We start from the raw sequence: 20,310 nt of genomic DNA, 5'->3' as shown, positions 1-20,310 counted from the left end.
CTTGCGATAGCCTTTGCAACAAATCACTTGATAATCCGGACACCTCCTCATCGGGAATGCCCGTCAATATACCTGCAATCACAATTATAACAGTTCTATTCATCTCCGAACTACTTTCAAAATAGTTCAGACACATACTGAATATACCGCCCTACAACGTCATGTTCTCCTTCACGGAGTCGGCTAGCTGGGCTCGCACATCTTTCAATTCTTCACCCAATGCGGCGTTGGAATCCTGTAGCTTGTTTTTTTCGTCCCTGACTCGGGTCAACACACGCTCGCCTGTGGTGTGTAGCCTTTTTTGCCTCTTTTTCCCCTTCTTGGGCGATCTTCAACTTCTCTTCAAGTTGATCGGGCGATCCTATTATGCAATCAGCAACAATATTAGTACAGTTGGTATACAATTATCATTCCTCAATGGAGGGGAATGTTACGAGAAGACGCCTTCTTGAAGTTTTCCAGTTCGGTGGTAGCAACATTCAGTTGCGCCCGACACTGCTCCAGCTCTTGGGCTAGCAGAACATTCTTCTCGGTAAGGACCTGGTTACACAACGATCCTTAAATCAGTTGTACCAAATGCTTTCAGTCTCGGGGGCTACGGGCATATGGTTATCCTTTTCGGACGAAGAAAAAACTTACCTGCACATCTGTCAAATATTGCTTTGTGGCTTTTCTAAGCCCATCTCGAGCAGCTTGGATGTATGCGTCAGCCGAGCTGAAGGCATTGAATGCCTCTTCCGAGAACTTGGGGTCTCGTAGGACAGCCCTGCAGCGCTGATGATTCATGGCGCTCTCTACTTCCGAGTTGGTAACAGACATGTCTTCCGAACCCTCGGCCGAAGGACAGTCCGGCGTTGCCCCCATAGCGGCCCCCACCTCTTCGGTGGGATCTAAATCCCGGTTGTTGGGAGTGCGACCGGCTGAATCCCCGGACATAGTCCGGTGAACCTTTTTCCTGATACAGGACCAACATAACAATCACGGTTGGGTACGACTGCCACAGCATACCTTTAAATCCATACCTCTTCGACGAAGGGCCGGCCTGGTCTCTGCCAACCTTCCTTTTCGAGGCCTTGCTCGGCGCGGGAGTTGTTCTTCTTGGAGTCATCCCCGGCGTAGCATGACGCGCCGAACGCCTCCCCTTTGAAGCATGAGATAGTGCGGTGGGTGAGGCAGCGCGAGGAAACTCTTTCAAGGGGCGTTTCTGCTGATTACTTACGTGGGAAGCTGGAAGAAGACCGGGATAATCTGCGATGATGGCCACTTCTGTGCCATCATAGCTCGCCTGGTAAAACACCCCTTCCGCGAGTACCACGAATATGTCCGGGTCCTCTTCGAACCTAGGATCAAGCTCCCGGTTGTGGCTCTCCAGCTGTGGGGCAGGGCTATTAAGCCCCTCGGTTACCTTCTGCCAGTGTTGTTTCAAAATAAGACGGATTGGGGATTCGTTAAAAATGGCCATGAGAACGTAGTGAATAAACGCAAAGGGGTTGGGACTTACCCAGTTGGGAGGGTTGTACATGGAGTACCCCTCTCTGCGATTGATGCGGAGAAATTCTTCTTCCTCCCCTTTAAACAGCTCGGCCAGTATCTTGGCTAGAGCGGCAGGAGTGTTCGGACCTTTCCGACCATAACGGGAGGCGTCGTCCTCCCCGTTGTAGTGCCACATCAAGAGCCCTCTGTATTGAAGTGGCTGAACCCCTCGTACTATGGAGGTCGCCATTACCTCTACTATTGTAAAGCCGGACTGGGCAAGCATTTTTATCTTGCCCAGGAGCTGACGAACCTCCACACTATCCTCTTCTTGAAGGCTTTGGGGGCGCTAGCTGTGACGTTTCCTCAACAGAACACTTACAAATTCTGGGAGACCCTTTCGAACTGGGTCGGGAAGCGCAACATCCTTAATATAGAACCATTCGGAAGGCCATTCTTCAGATGCTTTCCTTGGTGTGCCGGACAGATATCCGGTATCGGCGATGCGCCATACTTCGGCTCCACCCACTTCAAATATTGACCCCTCATGGTTGTGCGGGACAAGACAGAACAACTTCCTCCAAAGCTCAAAATGGGCCTCAATGCCCAGAAATAATTCGAATAAAGTGACATAACGCGCAATGTGCAGAATGGAGGCGGGGGTGAAGTTGTGCAGCTGAAGGCCATAATATTCCAGCAACACTCGGAGGAATGGATGGATTGGAAATCCGACGCCTCTTAGCAGATAGGGGACAAAACACACTCGCTCCCCCCGGATGGATTGGGGAAGTTCTCTGCTTGAGTCTCACCATTAAAGGAGGTCAGCCCCGCTCGGACAGGGACCAGATCTGCAGGGGAAGAAATCCCTGCATTTGCAGCTTCGCTAATTGACTGTGGGACACAGAACACCTCTCCCACTCGCCTTTCTCTGGGCCAGAACGGGAGGAGGAGCTGGGAACGCTAACCATGGTGGAATGGTTTCTCCTAGCTGTCTCCGGGGGTCTTTCTCTGCGTGGTGCCGAATGGGTCTAAGATCCAATCTCTTTAAATAGGCGCTCTTCCTTGCATGGATGGGGTACTATTTGCAAAAATACCCTGACCTTTCACATTCGCTCGACACGTGGATCATGAAGTTATTTAACGCGCAGAAGCCGAGGGGAGCAACATTGATCAACGGCCGAATATATCACTTGGAGGTCATCGGAGGAGGAACCCGCCTTGCAATGCCGAAGACAATTTGTGTGCCGAACACTTTGTTATTGAAGACTGGTTCGGGGGCTACTGAGGGAGTCCTGGACTAAGGGGTCCTCGGGCGTCCGGCCTGTTATCCATGGGCCGGACTGGTGGGCTGTGAAGACATGAAGGCCGAAGACTCTACCCGTGTCTAGATTGGACTCTCCTTAGCGTGGAAGGCAAGCTTGGCGACCAACTATGAAGACTCCTTCTTATGTAACCGACTCTATGTAACCCTATATCCCTCCGGTGTCTATATAAACCGGAGGGCGTAGTCCGGATAGCATATATTCATTACCATAGTCATACAGGCTAGACTTCTAGGGTTTAGCCATTACGATCTGGTGGTAGATCAACTCTTGTAATACTCATATTCATCAAGATCAATCAAGCAGGAAGTAGGGTATTACCTCCATAGAGAGGGCCCGAACCTGGGTAAACATCGTGTCCCCCGTCTCCTGCTACCATCGATCCTAGACGCATAGTTCGGGACCCCCTACCCGAGATCCGCTGGTTTTGACACCGACACCAGGTGCGGGTGCTGATCCTGACGCGACACCGCTTGAGGCGCCACTCCCCTAAGGCCCTGTGCGCGGCAGATGCTTTTTCTTCTTGGGGATGGCCTCAGGAGGGTACTCGCCCTTGCTGTCGGGGTCTTCGATTGCTGCAGCTTGGAAGGCACGCTCGAGGGAGCACACCGCATCTCTTTCTGCACAGGGGACTGTGATGATTCCGCCGCTTCCTGGCATCTTGAGGACGTTGTAGCCGTGGTGGGTCACCGCCATGAACTTGGCCAGGGCTAGATACGCGAGGATGGCATTGTATGGCAGACGGGTGAGGGCGACGTCGAAGTCGATGAGCTCGGTGCGGTAGTTGTCGTGTTGTCCGAAGGTGACTAGGAGGCGGACATGTCCTATCAGGGTGGTGGAGCTGTTGGTCACTCCTGAGAAAGGCTTGGTAGGCTGAAGCTGATCGTAAGGCACTTGAAGGTTGTCGAACATCTCGACAGACAGGACGTTACGCCCTGCACCTCCGTCGATGAGAGTCTTGGTGACTTGCATGTTGCTGATGACGGGTGAACAGAGCATCGGGAGAGCGCCAGCTGTGGCCGCGCACTTGAGCTGGTCTGCCGAGCTGAAGGTAATAACGCACTTGGACCACCTGAGCGGGCGTGTGGCCTCGAGCTTGGGGAGGACTGCGTTCACCTCGCGAGCAAACTGCTTGAAGATACGTTGTGAGGCTGGGGCTTGAGCTCCGCCCAGGATGCAGGCGATAGCACGCGGCTCCTGGAAGCCCCCAGCCCCCTCGTCTTGATGGTGATCGTCGTTCCTTCTTGGTGGTGGTGGCAGCGGAGGGAGCCCAGCATTGCCCTGAGGACGGTCCTCACGAGGCTGATCCCTCCAGGTACCCTTGCGAGGCTGATCCTGCCAGCGGTCCTCACGAGGCCGGTCGCGCCACTCCTAGCGTGGGCCCCGGTCGTCCCAGCGTCCTCCACCATGTCCTCCTCCTCGGCCGTAGCCTCAGTCGTCGCGCTCGGGGCATCGACTGAAGCATCCGTCGCGAATGGCCCTGAGCTCTTGACAATCGTTGTGTTGTGGCTGTGCATGTTGTGGAAGGCGCGGAACGACCGACTGCTCTTGGATGACTCAGGCTGGTCCCTGCCACGCTTTGTGTCCAGCTCCACCGCGAGCATGGTGACTCCCTTGCACTTCACGTCCTTGGCCTTGGCTTTCTTCTCCTCCAGGTCGGCAGCCGGGAGCTCGAGGAGGGAAAGGCGCCCTTCCTCAGCCCTTGCGCACTTGGTCGCTAGGTTGAACAGCTCCAGGGATGTGCACAGCTCCTCCTGGATGGCGAGCTCCTCCTTCATCTTGACGTCGCGGACGCCATCGGAGAACGCAGAAATGATGGCCTCGTCTGTCACCTTGGAGATCTTGAGACGAATGTTGTTGAAGTGCTGGATGTACTTCTGGAGGGTCTGCCCTGGCTGCTGCTTGACGCGGCGCAGGTCACCCGCGGCCGGAGGGCGGTCGCGAGTGCCCTGGAAGTTGGCGACGAAGCGGTCGCGCATCTCACTCCAGGAGGAGATCGAGCCGGGAGGCAAGTTCAGGAGCCACGAGCGTGCGCCATCCTTGAGAGCCATGGGGAACCAGTTCGCCATGACTTTTTCGTCTCCGTTGGCCGCCTTGATGCTCAGCTCATAGAGCTGCAGGAACTCCGCGGGGTCGGGGGTGCCTTCATAGCACAGAGGCATGTCTGGCTTGAACTTGCTCAGCCAGGCAACGCTACGCAGCTCGGGGGTGAAGCGCAGCAGCCCGTGGTGGCCACTGGGACCCTTTGCTGATGCGGAGCCTGGCCTTGATGCCCTCGCACCGCCATCACACACGGCACACGGTCTTGTTGTAGCGGCGCCGGGAGCGCAGGAGCATTTTCTTGTGGACGAGGGACATCTTGGCAGCTTCCTTCTTCGCGCACGGGCGCCCGACGCGGTGGATCACGCCCGGGGGGCGCACGCCTTGGCGCCAGGGCGCCGTCTTGGGGCAGAGGTGGTGGAGTCTCTCCATGAGCCACGTCACCTGCAGCTAGCGGAGGGCGAGGCAGCGAGAGGGACGGCACATGGGAGCCCCCCTGCAGCGCTGACAAGCTCGGCGATGCAGTCGAGCCAGTCCTCGTAGAGGTCGTCGATGGGGCGGTAGCGCAGGAGTTCGTGCGCCATGCACAGCGCGCCCTGCGCGTCCGTGGGAGCGCGACAGGCGTGAGACGACGAGCCGGCCGGGGTCAGCGATGGAGTGGCGGTGTGGCCGTCTCGCCGCACCGAGGGGTGCAGCGAGGATGCTTGCTGATCATTCCCCGCCGGGCCGGTGGCGGCGTTGGTGGCAGGCGACGGAGAACGACGGGGTGGCCCGCTAACAAGAGCCGTCTGAGCAACACGGGCGGCGAGGGCGGCCCGACGCTCAGTGTGAGCTCGGTGAGCGTCCGCCATGGAGACGACGAAGAGACGGGACACAGATCAATGGAAGGAAAGCTCCGGCGCACCCCTACCTGGCGCGCCAAATGTCGGATCTCGGGTTCTGGCAAAACCCTCAAGGTTCGAACACTGGGGTGCGCGTGAAGATCTTCCCCTACCAAATCACGCCCTTAGCCTCTCTGGGATCTCTAAGCTTAGCTCGACGAACTCGCAACAGAAGAGACACAAGATTTATACTGGTTTGGGCCACCGTTGTGGTGTAATACCCTACTCCAGTGTGGTGTGGTGGATTGCCTCTCGGGCTGAGGATGAACAGTACAAGGGGAAGAACAGCCTCCTGAGGTGAGGTGTTCTTGTGCTTGGTGGGTGTGAGGATGGGCTGGATCTAGTCCAAGATGAGATGCCCCTACTGTGTTGGCTAGCCCTACTTATAAAGGCCCTGGTCCTCTCCCCCAAATATTGAGCGGGAAGGGAGCCAACAACGGCCAATTTGAAAGGGGACATCTAGTACAAGCTATCCTGACTAAAGGTGGTCTTCGCCTGCCAAAGGCTCTGGTGGTGACGCCGGCTTGGGCTCAACGGTGACCTCCATCTTGCCGTCCTGCTGGTCGTGGTCTTGTTGCACCGATATGGAAACCTTTGTCTGAGGCCTCGGTACTCCTCGCATGCGCTTGCCTCCTTAGCACCGAAGAGGAAGCAAGGACACTGTGCGCGCTGGCGCCCGCCTGGTCTCGATCGTCATGGCTCACGTCATGAGAACCTCGCGAGGATTGCCTTGCCTTGATCTCTCCGCCCCTCGCGAGCCAGCCTGGTGAGGCCGCTCCTGAGGAGGTCTTGTGTCGTCTGCCTCGCGAGGCTTGGCCCCTCGCGAGGGTCTCGAGTGCTTGTTGGTGAAGATGGGCCGTACGGGCCCGCTCGCAGAGCCATGCCATGGGCCGCAGGCAGGCAAGTCTGGGGACCCCCATTCCCAGAAGCCGACAGTTGCCACGTGCAATACATAATCTGACATTCCATCATGTTCGTTGAATCACAATCGTCTCCGCTTAAGGACGTCCGATAAAAATCCTCTGCATGCGGTTATTTCCATTCACTTATATAAACCGCACCAGTCCCTTCGTCCACCTTTACTCTCGTTCTCCTCGCCTGGACTCACCCGAAACCCTCGCCACAGCGCTCCACCTTGAGCTCGACGCCGACGACCCCTTCGCTGCTTAACTGCCGGAAAGAGGTCACCGGAGTCCCTTCACGCCGCCGTGGGACATCTTCTCCCCCGCGCCGCCATAGTTGCTGCATGTCACCAGCCAAGGGAACGTTTTGTTCGAAATCGGACCCCATCCCTCATGATTTGAGTTCGTCCATGGTTATTTAGCTCCGATTCTACCGCATGTCTTAGATCTAGGTTTTTACCCTTCTAGTGCGGATGTGGTCTGTAGTTGTTCCTCGCATCCGAATGTTTCAGATCTAGGGTTTGGGTTATCTTTCACTCAAATGATATGCCTAGCTCGTTGTCTAGTATTTTCTTCGGACCTACTAGCTCGATCTATTTATTTCATTCAGCTGGACCATTTCTCAAAGTCTGTATCTGATTCTTCCTCAAAATGCTATTTGTTCAGAAAAACTTTCGCTGAGAGCATTTGTGACCCTGTCCCCATTTTCCCTTGTACCTACTCTTATTCACAGGTGTATGCATTCTATTGAGGATTCTACCAGACCGCCCAGTATGGCTGACGAAGAAGAGGTATTCATGGGCATAGCACATGAATCCAAAGCACCAAATGCAAAGGGCCCAATGGTAGGCCCATCTAGCAGCAAGAGAAAGAGATCTGAACCTAATGCAAATGAGAAAGAGGCTGATGCTCTGAAGAAAAGGAAAGGTGGCAGGCAACCCTACACCAATTCAGCTCAGTATATATCTCATGAGGATTACAACACAGTTCCTAGCGAAGATTCAACACAGAGACGAAGGAGTGTGCAAAAGATTCGGCGTCACTGGGTACGGAAGTGGTTTTTCTACAAAATGATTCATCCTCGATAAGCCAAGAACTTTGCCTTCCATCCCCTTGGGGTGATTGTCGTGAAATTGGACTCATCCGGGCAGGTGAGCCCCAGGAAAGTCCTCTACCACCTCCAGAAGCTCATGAGTCATATCTCAAAACACCTGACTCACACCTCGAAGAAAAGTCCAAGCGCATCAAGAACGCTGAAAAGGGAGCCAAGAAGGCTGAAAAGGACCAAGCAAGAGAAGAAGTAAATCGTCATCTCATCAAATCAGACATCGAAAAGAAGAAGGCTGAAGCAAAATTAGAAGGGCGCTCAAAGCACAAACATGATCCCAGATATGCAACTTTGAAGAAAAAGAGTGCATCGAGGAAAAGGCCTGCTAAACCAGCTGAACCTGAAAGCAATTCTTCTGGTCAAGATGATCCTCCGCTCACTAGAGAAGAAATTGACGCAACTCCCTCCGAAGAAGTGAATGTCACTACATCCACTGTTTTGCCTGATCTTCGAGCAAGTGTTGTCCCGGCTGCACATCCGAAGGAGAATACGTTGAAGAGAAAGACCCCTCCAACTACTGTCACAATGGTTGATAAAGTTAACACAACTCCTCATCCTGATGCAATTGATCTGCACAATTTGGTAGTTGATGCCCCTGTAGGCGCTACTAAGCCAGGAGAAAAACTCCTGAAGAAAAAGGTGAAGCAAATCAAAGCTCCTTCTGCAGAGCAGAATGCTCCAAGGGCTAAAGTTGTGAAAGAAAAGGCTGTTGAATTTGCTCCAAAGTTAACTCAAACATTGGAATCTTTGCCTCCGACCGACCAAAATGTGGCATGGATTGCTCCTGCTGCACAAGCCCAAGATGATTCTGATGCACCGCATTCTTTCAATCATGTGTTCATCATGGAGCTGCTAGACAGATTTGTAGAAGACTTGTTTGATGGAGAAGTGTAATCTTTGCCCATTCCCTCTGAAGTAACAACTCAAGCGTCTTATCTAGTGCAGGACATGAGAAATGATTCTGTTGAGATCAATGACCTCATTGCCCATCTCGCCGAGCTTGACAACCATATGAAACATACAAAATCCAAGTTTTTCATCAAGCAACTTGAAGAATCTTATGTGGATGTCAATAAGGCTTTGACTATTCTTCGGCATAGAAGATTGGGATTTCATTCAGATCTAGATCAAATTGTTCACAAGATCTGCCTCGACCATCAAGCCCAAGTCACTGGCTACAATGATCTTGTCAAAGGGCACATTGATCCGTCGAAGCAAAAGAAGAAAAAGAAGATAGCGAAGACGAATGCTCCTCCTCCTCTAGACGCTGAGACAAGAAAGAAAATTCTCCTGAATGAGCAATTCCTTCGCCGACTCTTGAACTAGTTGCAGATGCAACTAATTCACCAAGGCCAACTGAAACAGTGCCTGTGGCCTCGCAAGCTCATGAAGAGATTCCTTCTCAGCACCAAGCTTGAGAAGAAGGTGAAAACCCTCAGTCTGAACGACAAGCTTCTCCTGCCCATGTTGAACCAGATGAATCGGTCCCTCCCTCTGCTCCTCAAACGACTCCTGAAGAAAATCCTCAACGGTCGTCCCTAGTGGCTAATGAAGATTCAGTGCCTGATTCAGCACCTGAACAAGTGTCTAATCCCTCTCCTCTGAGAATCTCACTCAATACTGCACGAAAAACTTTAGATGTTGATCCTTCTGTAGCAAAATTAGCTTCTGCTCATCACTCAAACTCAGTCATTTACGGTGATGGCGTCATTTTCGTTGAGGATGAACTTAAATACCCTTACCATCGCAAGCAACTGTCGTTGTTCTCCATCGGCGTTGGCGTCAAAGGAACACTTTTCAATCGGAACACTCATCCAACCTTCTTTCAAGAGAGTCCATACAGCCAGCCCCGCATTTCAGAATCTCCTTGTTTTTGGACTCGGGAACAAGCCATTTATTATTCTCAGATATTATATGATAGCCGCAAGATTTTCCCCCATGAGTCCCCGGATATTGCTGTGATGGAAAATGTCGGCTGCTTTAACCAAGTACTGCAAGACATCGAAGACTTTGGCCTCACGCATGTCTTTGCATATCAGCATCCATGGAATAGGGAGATCATCCTGCAATTTTATGCCACTCTATATATCTCCGGTGATGAATCTGATAGCACAAATGGATCATGGAGTGGATGACCGAAGGGACAAGAATAAAATGCTCTGCAATAGATTTTGTCTCCCACTTTCATTTCCCTCGGTTCGAACATGGCAAGACTGAGATTCGTGTTCATAACATTGACGCAATCTCCGATGAAGATTTCTGATGCACAATGAATGAAGATAAAATCCATGACTACAATGGTCCTCCCTTGCCTGAGCACTTAACATTCGACAATCAGACCTTATATCATATTGTCAGTTATACCTCCGCTGGCTGGGATGAATACAGACAACGCCATTTCTGATGTTCTTCGGAACACCGTCCACGCTATCTCTCCAGGATTTATCTTTGATATCGAAGATATGTTCCTGCGCATACTGATGGATTCAGCTCAGCAGCTGAAAACTATCAAGGTATTTGCGCCCTGGATTTAGAAAGTGGTTGACTATGCAGTGAAGACCGGATATCTAGCAAAAGTCAGTCACAAGAGATTCATTCCTCTAGTTCGTCATACGATAAAAATCATGGAAGATATTTCCTTCGGGAAAGCTCTAGTGTCAAGTCCGCCCGATCACCATAACACTTTCAACGGGCCTCGGCTACCTCAGCGTGATCATCAACTGAACACACAACCTCCTTCACATCTTGAAGTGAGTTTCGCACCCAACAATTGCTGCCGAAGCATATGGCTGAGGATCGCCAAGAGAAAGAGCATATGGCTGCTGAACTAAATGCAATGCACAACCGAACAAAAGTTGTGCACATGATCACAACACAAAACAAAGACGTGTCATTGGAAATTGCTTCAGAAATTTTCTCCAAGAAGCAATTGAGCAACTCTCATCTCAAAGAACTCTATGAGTATATTGATCAAGGTTTCTCAGCTGAAGATTTTCAAGATCGGATCACTCCGCCTATGCCAACTCGTGAACCAACAACGAATTTACTTTGGATTCAGCTGCGCAAATTGCTCGACGAGTCAAAAGCAACCTTGCCCACTGAAAAACCTGCTGAAGGAAACACTCTGTCTCACAAGAATCAACATGCTAATCCCAATGTGCCTTCGTCTTGAAGCATCTGCTGCTGCTGTTGATGATGAAGATGTACCAGCCACCTCCAAATCAGAAACCTCTTAGGGCAGTTCTTTGGGCGATGCCTCAGAGTGAATCATTCGTCTTTTTCGCACTCATGTCATTTGTCACCTTTTTGACACTAGTTGACAAAAATGGGGAGAATCACATCGAGAATTTCAATAGATTTGCTCTATTAGATTTGGTCTCCGTGTTTATTTGATCTATCTTTTGAGACTATTTATGCCACTTTATTTGCTCTGATGTAAAACTTCTGATATGGGCTGTAATATTAGTAACCCCACCTGCTGCACTATATTCTCTCGAAGTATTTGTTTTGCAGGTGGAATAATTGACAGAAGTTATAAATGATTGCACTATATTCTTGTCAGATTAATTATCATCAGTGTGAATCATCACCTCGAATGATTGAAAATTCCTTCACTTACTTTAATGAATTGCAAGGAATCTCACTGTATATCAATTAAACCTGCATACATCTAGGGGGAGTACATTTCATCATCGATCCAAGTAACGCAAGTTCACTCTTGTTTGATTTACATTTCACTTATCTATCTTCACTTTGATGATTATATGTTTTTTCAACAACCGTCCATAAAGGGGGAGATTGTTGGTGCAATGATAGGCCCCTTATGTTTTGGAGTTTGTTGACATAAACAGTATGGGATTTATGTGTTTGCTAGTGCACACAGAGTAACAAGTCCCAGAAGTATCAAGGAGTTTAATGCAAACGGCGAAGATAATCTCCCTGCCATGCAGCGAAGGTTATCAGGAAGATGAAGCTAACAAGAGTGAACACTAAAAATTGCTGAAGTACAAGCAATTGGTTCGGTCTCTGTTTGAAGCAAATGACTGCGCTCGAGGAAGAATGAAGACGAGATTAAGACGTAGCATTTGTTCGGTTCTTCTTCTTCTTTCTTTGAGTCATAGGACCACCGTACTATTAAGCGGGGTGTAGCGTTTGAAGTTTTGATTCTCTGATGCTAAACACAAATCCTATGAAAGTTGTGAGAGAAATATCTTTGTGCTCCAAGCAAATACTTGCCAGCAAGAGACTGTGATCTTCTTCGCTGCGAGAGATTTGCCTCTGACCAAGGAGTTAGCATAACTTGTTCCTCAAGTAATGTTACCATTGCTCCACAATCTGACCCTTGTGAACGTGTCGATTGGCCATTGGCTGGACCTCATGTCCAAAATGGTCATTTCTCATCAGGGAAGGATGGGGCTATAAATAACCATCCACGTTGGCTTTGTCTGGTGGTTGCTCTGTTTTGATTCTGAAAAGATTGTTGAGCAACCCATTCTCTGAGCGATTTGAGTTTAAAATCCACCAAAAGTAAAACCCTAGAGCCGAAGAATTAGATAGTGGTTCAGCATCACTGGAATCTAAGTTTATTACGCTCCGCCTATTACTCTTGAGAGCTGCAAACTCTCTAGACTTCTTCAAAGACCAAGAGTGGTTGTGGTTCTCGAAGAAGAAGTCTGTAAAGGTTCAGAGATCGCCTTCAAGTATCTACCATGAGTAATCGGCATCGGTCGACGAATCGATTGTTGAGGAGAATAGGGTGAAGAGAGTTTATCTTTCATGTTAAGTCACAGCCCCACCAACCAGACGTAGTCCTTGTGCAGAAGGACGAACTGGTCGAACAAATACCGTGTCGTCATCCAGCATTTTCGGTTATCTCTGTCACTCATGTTTACCTTCGGTGGTTTTCATTCATATGTATCTCATCGATGCCTATCTTAGTTTCCTTTCGATACTCTATTTTAGTTCACTATAGTGTGTTTTTCATTCGTTCCGCTGCTGGGTTCTGAGGGATTTAAGTTTTCCGACGAAAATTTAAAGCTCCCATTCACCCCCCTTCTAGTAGACATACTTCATTCTTAAAAATAAGATACCCCATTGTCACCAAGGGTATTCACAGAAGACACACATCAAGTGCTCTCAAATCCATTGATCGATTTTATGTATAGTGGGGTTTTTACGCCCAAAACTACGAATGTCGTGTTCTCCACAGGGACTAGGCAACGACAACAATGCTCAGCTAAAGCTAGGCGACAGAATTTTAAGAGAGGATTGCAAGAAAATAATAACCTGAACTAGCCAGGGTTGACGACAAAGAAAGCGTAAACAACAAGGGGAAATTCAGATTTTACTAATTGTCTTTTTGGTATTTTTGTTTGTAACATCCCAAATTTTCAATTTGGTATGTTATACATAGATCATTATTGCATATCATGTTTTATTGCATTTTGACAAATCCTCGATAAATCCTAAGCAACTCAAGGACCCTCGGAGAGAGTTGGGGATTTTCTAAAATTTTCATATTTGATTTTCATCAAAAAATAAGACGAGGATTTTGGTTTTAATTATTTTCTCTCCGGAAAAATATTTCATTCTAAAAATAAACGTGAGGAGAAAATATGACTTCTCCAAAACAGTTTAAATACTGGAGAAAAAATTTTAAAATCATTTATTGGAATTATTTGGATTTTATTTGCTATTTTTATTGCATTAAAAATATTGCATGTTTTCAAAATATTTATTTTGTGTTAAAAAAATGTTCACCCTATCCTAGATTTTCTAACTAGACGGGGAAAATTTATTTTATATTTTTCTGATTTTTATTTATTTTTCTGTGAATTATTTTCCGCGGAACATTTTAAAAAAAAACTGCGCACGCGCCCGCGCTGGGCCGAGCCCAGGCCGCCGGCCCACCCCACGCCCCTCTCCTCTCCGCGCACGGCCGCCGTCGCCGTGTCCGCCGTGGACACGGGAGCCGCCTCCCGCACGGCTTGCCCCCTCCCCAAGCCACCGGAAGCCCCCCCTCCCTCCTATAAATACCCCCCTCTCTCTCTCCCTCACCTCGCCCGCCGCCGCCGCCGCACTCACCTCGCCCGCCGCCGCCGGAGCCGAGCCGAGCCGCCGCCGTTCGCCGCGGAACCCCGCCGCCTCGCCGCCCCTCGCCTTCCCCCTCGAGCCCCGCACCCCCGCCGCACCCGCCGCCCCCGCCGGAGCCCCGCCGGAGCCGCCCCGACGAGGTAGACCTCGATGCCGTTCGGTTTGCCGGTTTTCTTCTAAAAAAAACCCTAGATCGGTTTTTTTCGGTTTTATTATTTTGCGAGCGTTCACCGAACCGTTCGTTTTAACGAACACGTTCGTCGATTTTTCTCTGTTAACGAACGTCCGTTCTTTAAGCGTTCGACCGTTTTTCTTTTTCGTCGGATTTTTCTGCGATTATCTCAGATTCGATTTCTGATCGAATCTTCGTTTCTGTTTAACTTCTCGCTCGTTTATCGGAATCAGGCGATTCAAGCGCCTAGAGTTTCGTCTCAAAATTCTCTTTTCGTTTAACCTACTCAAACAAGTTTTTGCTACAGTAAAATTTGACCTAGATCCAGATTAGTAAACGAAGCTTCTTTCTTTCGCCGTTTGACTTCGTTGCTTCGTTCGAGTTGATTCTTTTTGTAAACCGGAGTTCTTAAGTTAAACTTTCTGGTTGGATCTTTCATTCGAGTTTTACCTGTGCATTAGATGAGTACTGATTGTATGCTTGTTTGTTTGCGATAGAGTACCCGGAGTGTGCCGCTTGTTACTTCGACTCGTTAGGTTTTGCGGATCATCAGCAAGGCAAGTAACACTTTGATCATACTTTCCATACCCAGTTTTTATTGCATTAGATCTATTCCTCAAACATTACATGATTAGGATCTAATTAAACTGTGGGTTCTGGGAAGTAGTTGAGGTAGTACCTATTACCTGTTTTTCTTATCAAACCCTTGGGAGTTACTTCTACGTTGCTATTATCTTGCCATGCTATGCTCGTAGACATGGATTTGGGTTTGAGAGATATTCATGACAGATGTGAGACTGTTAATAATGGTTTACCTAAGGTGGCAACTAAAACTCACATCTGGGTGGATTGAGGCACCTGGAGAACCCAGTGTTGTCTGATTTTATAAGGTCCGCCACCCAGGCTCAAAGGGATCATAAGATTATTCATGCTAGAAACTTCCGTGTGCAGCCACAAGCTATTATGGGCTCTAGCATAGTTGAGTAGGTTACATGATCTCTTGAAGAGGTGGGCTAGCAGATGTAGGGGAAAGTAGGTGTACCGGTCCACCCGGAGTAAAGAGTGATTGTTTCTGAAAGACTGTGTCTCGGTCATTCGTTTCTCAAACATCATGCAGTGCGAGAATTAAAAACGGAGGCGATCGAGTCTTGTGGGGAAAAGTGCGCAAACCTCTGCAGAGTGTACAAACTAATCATGGTTAGCCGTGTCCCCGGTTATGGACAACTTGAGTATCTAGTACCTGGATTATCATTTGAATCTCATCACTATGTTACTTTTAATTAATTTTGTTGGGTTAATGATGACACTTAATTGGGATTGAGTTGGAGGTACCTTCTCAATGTTTCACAACCACCATGATAGTTAAATAAAATTTATTCCTTTGGAGTAGGATAAAATTGGCTTTTCGCAAAACTGTAACCATAGAGTTTTCCACCAGCCATATATGCATGTAGTATAGCATTATTATTGTTCATTACTCTCTATGTGTTACATTGCCAGCATATCCTATGTGCTGACCCGTTTTCGGGCTGCAACGTTTCATGTTGCAGACTTTTCAGACGACGAGTAAGGTGCCTTAGGTCGTGGTCTTATACTCAGTGATGCCGCTGGAGTTGATGGACTCACTTATCTTCCAAGTCTTCCACTGTTATCGTTGTTAGATGGCCTTAAACCATGTTTATCATACTTAATCTCTTCGGAGATATTCGATGTAATAAGTGTGTGATTGCTACTCTGTTATAAATCCTCCATTTGTACTGTGCGTGTCAGCATTACTGATCCAGGGATGACACTGGTGCACAGCAGCACAGACCATTTGAGGTCTGGTCGCTACATTGTAATGCTTGAGAAGTGCATACATCAATGACAAGAGAAGTGAAAGGACATGACCGTAACATGACAAGGACACATATATAACTATCAAACATAAACAGAGGGAAGAATCATGGTTATATGGCTGAATATAAATGTTTCACAACACAAACTCACACACATATTTTTGTAACACAAGTACTTGAGTAAACACATAAACTTCAAACTAGAACAAATTCACAAGGTTAGATAACATGTATGGCGACTGCCTGACCACAAATACACAACAAGAACACTTCAACTAGTGAGAACGCACAATATGTGATACAATATTTATAAGTATGAAACTGAATCGCTCACAGATTGCAAGCATTTATAAAATCGGAACATTACACAATTCTGAACAGTACACTTAAGTTATAGAAATTTCAGAGAGAGAGAGAGAGAGAGAGAGCAGGTTCAGTTGGAGACGAGCAGCGGCAGTAGGGGATTCAAAGAAGAAGTAGGGGAATCAGGGAGAGAGGAGCAGCAGTAGGACAAAGGCGAAGAAGCAGCAGCGGGTGTGAGGAGAGGGCTTCAGCAAGAGGGGGTTAGAGAAAGAAGAAGCAGCAGCGGGGGATTCAGAGAAGAATAGGAGCAGCAGCTAGAGGCGAGGGAAGAAGAGAGGTGGAGGAGCAGCAGCGAGATAGGTGAAGAAGGAGCAGCAAAAAGCAGCAGGGGAGGAAGAAAGAAAGAGCAGCAGCATGGGGGCGTTCACGCGGAGGACCAGGCGCCCGTCTGGTCGGGGCGCGAGGTGCGGCGGTGGAGTGATGGCGCGGTGGTGGAGATGGAGTGGTGGATGGCACAGATGGACAGTGGAGCTGGTGGCGCGCCGCCACGCCGGCCTGGCCGCGGCGGCGGCCGGTGGTGGAAGAAGTGGTGAGGGGGGGAGAGATGGAGATGCCAGGCCCGATTTGGGAATGGAGCAGCGCTAGGGATTTTGATCCCCTCCCCTCCCTGATCTCTCTTTTTTTACTTTGGCCCTCCTCCTTTCTTCTTTCTTCCCAAGTAGATCCCCTCCTTCTTTAGTTTTGGCCCATCTGATTACTTCTTTTTCTTCACGCTTGAGTCCCTCCGTAAATTACAGTAACCACAACTTCTTGACACTCTCCATTATAGAAAGATTTTGGGCCTTTTCGCCCTTTTCTGCAAAACATGGAGGAGTGTTGTAAATGTAACATAATGGGAACATCCGAATATTTCTCGAGTAAATAATGTGAAAATATGATTACAATGTGATGCAAAAAGGCTAAAAAGATTATATGAGGAAATGCTCTATCAAGTTCCCCCACACTTATATCTTTGCTTGTCCTCAAGCAAAGGCATATGACAAGAGCAAGAATATGAACAGTGAACTGACTAGAGAAGGTCCTAGTAAAGTAGAACTCCAAACAATGCATGCTTCAGACTTAGTTAGTGAAGATTAATGGTTAGGATGCTACAAAGCAATAGTATACTAGTAGACTCGATCATTTTAAACGTTTACAATGATAAAAGTGGATCAACAAGTTTAAATGCGGATTGTGCCAAAAGGTTCCTAAAGAGAGCATGATCCCGAGAAATACTTGTTACCAGGAACACAACATTGTGGCTAAACTACTTATTGAATTTTGAAGGAAGCACCACCAAAGGAACATACCACCGATCCCGAGAACATGGTATACACCTGGCTCGACCAATTATATAGTTTTTTTGTTTGTCTCCCCAAAGGAACATACCACCGATCCCGGAACATGGTATACACCTGGTTCGACAAATATTGCATTTTTATTTATTTATTACTGTCCAAGCTACCAAATTTCACATGCCACCGATCCAGGGAACATGACATGCTACTGTAGGTAGACTAGACTTATATTCATTATAAGAAACTTTTTTACTTTTCAAATGAACAAAAACAAGAATCATCACTCATCCATGTCTGGTTCACATACTACCGATCCAGGGAACATAGCATGCTAGTCCATAGTGGTAAGTGATTGCTCTGAATGGGAACACATTAGGCACAAACTCAACATCTGACACTTAATGATCTAGGTGTATCAAGGTAAAAGCAGAAAATGATCAAGTTTTCTAGTGTACTAGGGATTTGAGCACTCAAAACTAATAGCTTTCACTACTTTCAGCAAAGCAAGCATCATGTAGATCACTAGTTTACAAGGCATTCAACAATCAATTCACATATTCACATCAAGCACCAATGACAAAGGTAAAATTCAGTGGGACAACATTTAAGAAATGGCTCAAGCAACCCAAATAGCAAGTGATTTCATCATGTATCAATGGATGATAGTTTTCAGAATGGGTCATGAAACAGCTCACCGAGCTTTGATCATGTAGCACTCGCTCGATCACCTAACCAACTGCAGCTCTTCTCCTTTGCTTCCTCATGGATGCTCCAGCTTCGCTCTTCCTCATGTGTGCTCATTGCTTCTCCTCATCACCATGCCATGAATCCACCAGGATCCCATGGGATGTCATCTCGAACTTGGGCAGCCCGCAGTGAATGGTGCACAAGCATAAACCTGAAAGAACACTCGGCAAACAAGCCAATACAAGTGATAGGGACAATGCCCTCTAATTCATCAATAGAGTATCCTATCACATAAGCATATCTATGGAGCATATGATAAATAGATATCATCAATAAATCGCATGGTGCATAGCAGTATCCATGATATGGCATATCTTGTCGAGAAAGCTGAGATCATACCTGAGATAGTTAGGAAGAAGCTTCAGGACTACCTCAATTGAAGATACCAAGTGAGGTGTGGTAGTAGAAATTTCCACCGGACTCGTGTCAACAAGTGAAATAGTAGAGCTTGGCTCCTTAACATCTGAATCCACCTCATCATAATTAACCATGAAGCTCTCCATCTCAGGCTCAAGTGTTGAGGAATCAATGCAGCTAACATCATCGAAGGTGAACTTCTCCATATCTGGCTCTAGAAGCACATGATCAATATCAACTACATGTGACTCCTCAATATCAAAAGCAACTAACTGCAGCTCTGGCTCATCCATGGAAGAATCATCACAATGCAAAACCGAATCTCCAACGCTAGTATCCATATGATCTGTAGCGTGTGTGTCAACTAGAATGGTGTCATCATCATCAAAGATAATCCATGCAAGCTCGATCTTGTCATACTGAGATAGAGGTTCATGCTTCTATGTAAGAATTGGTGGCTGAGGTGTAGTGATTTGTTGCAAGCAAACCAATGAATCGGACGTGGGCTTCTTATTGTACCACTGAAGTTGGTGGAAAGCTATGCTCTCAATCAACAGAAAAGCTTCATCAAGTGTCTTGTTTGTAATAGCTCCACCCGCTGCCATATCGACGTAAGCTCGAGTGTCCGAAGTCAATCCTCTATAGAATATCTGCAGCTCTAACCATCTCTCGAGCCCATGATTAGGACATCTCCTGAATAAGGCTTTGTATCTCTCCCAAGCATCATACAAGCTCTCGCCTTCACGCTGAACGAAATTGAAGATCTCATCTCGAATTGCGGACTGCTTGTGTAGTGGGAAATATTTATCTAAGAAAGCTCGTGATACCTCGTTCCAACCGAATGATCTTGATGGCAAGGATCGATACCAAGCACGAGCATCATCTCGGAGAGAGAATGTGAACAGCATGCACTTGATAGCATCTTCAGGTACTCCAAGGTACTTTACTGTCTCTGAATACTCCATGACTCGGAGCAAGTGCTCATAAGGGTCTTCAGTAGGCAACCCTCCAAACTGATGTTGTTGAACCAAAGCAATAAGACCAGGCTTTAGCTCAAAATTTTCCGCCTCAAAAGACGGCCAAAGTGGCCCTGTGAAATAGCATTGGCTGCTTGGCATCCAAACATCACGAAGAATCGCCATATCTCCACCAAGTGTAACCATCAATCAACCTGTAAATAGTTCAGACTTCCTACGCACACTCATAAATAGTAAATACTAGTCAGAACGTTAGTATCCTAATAAGCCAAAGCAACAGCAAGGGAAAAAATATATAAAAGAAACACAGAAAATGAAATACACGACTAATTAAACACAGAACTAAAATAAACCTAGTCTATAGCTAACATAATCGCTCGACGCTAGTCCCCGGCAACGGCGCCAAAATGATCGATTTTAAGTATAGTGGGGTTTTTACGCCCAAAACTACGAATGTTGTGTTCTCCACAGAGACTAGGCGACGGCAACAATGCTCAGCTAAAGCTAGGCGACAGAATTTTAAGAGAGTATTGCAAGAAAATAATAACCTAAACTAGCCAGGGTTGACGACAAAGAAAGCATAAACAGCAAGGGGAAATTCAGATTTTACTCATTGTCTTTTTGGTATTTTCGTAATGCTTGAGAAGTTAAAATACTAATACGAGCATACATCAATGACAAGAGAAGTGAAAGGACATGAACGTAACATGACAAGGACACATATATAACTATCAAACATGAACAGAGGGAAGAATCACGG

At 47.6% G+C, this 20,310-nt stretch overlaps 1 long non-coding RNA gene and 1 other non-coding gene across 2 annotated transcripts; one reads left to right on the top strand and one right to left on the bottom strand.

Moving 5' to 3' along the window:
- Positions 1 to 16,030: 16,030 nt before the first annotated feature.
- On the bottom strand, positions 16,031 to 18,377 carry LOC109754517 (uncharacterized). Its single transcript, XR_002230731.4, has 2 exons — positions 18,165 to 18,377; positions 16,031 to 16,988 (listed from the first exon to the last, which is right to left on the bottom strand). It is a non-coding gene; the product is annotated as an uncharacterized lncRNA (long non-coding RNA).
- An 868-nt stretch (positions 18,378 to 19,245) lies between these two features.
- LOC120967554 (small nucleolar RNA R71) lies at positions 19,246 to 19,356 on the top strand. Its single transcript, XR_005761293.1, has one exon. It is a non-coding gene; the product is annotated as a small nucleolar RNA R71 (small nucleolar RNA).
- Positions 19,357 to 20,310: the final 954 nt, after the last annotated feature.

The sequence above is a fragment of the Aegilops tauschii genome, chromosome 6 (assembly GCF_002575655.3).
Source record: "Aegilops tauschii subsp. strangulata cultivar AL8/78 chromosome 6, Aet v6.0, whole genome shotgun sequence".
NCBI lineage: Eukaryota > Viridiplantae > Streptophyta > Magnoliopsida > Poales > Poaceae > Aegilops > Aegilops tauschii.
Note: the sequence above shows the minus strand (reverse complement) of the source record. Positions and strands in the feature narration are given on the sequence as shown.